The sequence below is a fragment of the Bison bison genome, unplaced genomic scaffold, assembly GCF_000754665.1.
Source record: "Bison bison bison isolate TAMUID 2011002044 unplaced genomic scaffold, Bison_UMD1.0 scf7180017864474, whole genome shotgun sequence".
Classification (NCBI taxonomy): domain Eukaryota; kingdom Metazoa; phylum Chordata; class Mammalia; order Artiodactyla; family Bovidae; genus Bison; species Bison bison.
The window spans coordinates 3725775-3726599 of record NW_011495035.1 but is presented as its reverse complement, the minus strand read 5'-3'; positions in this window follow the sequence as shown (position 1 = coordinate 3726599).

Below are 825 nucleotides of genomic sequence, written 5' to 3'. Positions count from 1 at the left end.
GCAGGTGCCTGGAGAAAGGGGATCCCAGCGGCAGGTGCAGATGCCAAACTAGCGATGGCTGAGTGTATGTTTAATTACAGTCGACGGAGGGGGCTGTTTTAGTTAAGAATTATAGGAGACAGGTTCAGATGGAGCTCTGAGCCGAGCTCGAGAAGGTAGCAGACTGGAAGCTGCCGCGGAGAGGAGACATCTGCTTCTTTAATTAGGGGTGGCGCGCCCAGAATTTCCTGATATGTAAAATAATCACCTGGAACCCCAGGAGGCTTTAATAGAGAACTCAGAGCGCCTACTCTCACCCCCATTCTGACTAAACTGTTTGGCACGAAGCTGATCCTTAAATCACAAGCATATTTCATTCTCCTCCCAATAACATTTTTTCTGTGTGTGTGGAGTGCTGACTCAAGGGGCCCATGGAAGTATTGCCTGGAGCAGAAGGCACAGACAAGAGGATCAGAAGTAGTCTGTTTTTGGAACCAAAGACTACTATGAGCTTTACAGTTGGCAAAGCGCTTTCTTGTCCATTGCCTGGTTTTCAACAGGGGCAGGCAGGAGTGGGCCCATTTCAAAGCTGGGGCTCAGGCTTTCTGGGGAGGCACTTAGCAGCAAGAACCGAGGAAGTAGGCAGTGGGGATCACAGAAGATTGGGGAAGAAAGGATGAACAGGAGTTGATTAAGGAGACGGAGGTTGGAATGAAAAAGCATGTCCCAGGTGGATGGATGTGATGGCTGAAGGAACCAGAGTGCTTTGATGGTGGGGACAGAGAAGGGGGCAGGTTAGCCACCCCATTGGATTGGGAAGCAACCCATAAAAGTCACATCTACTTG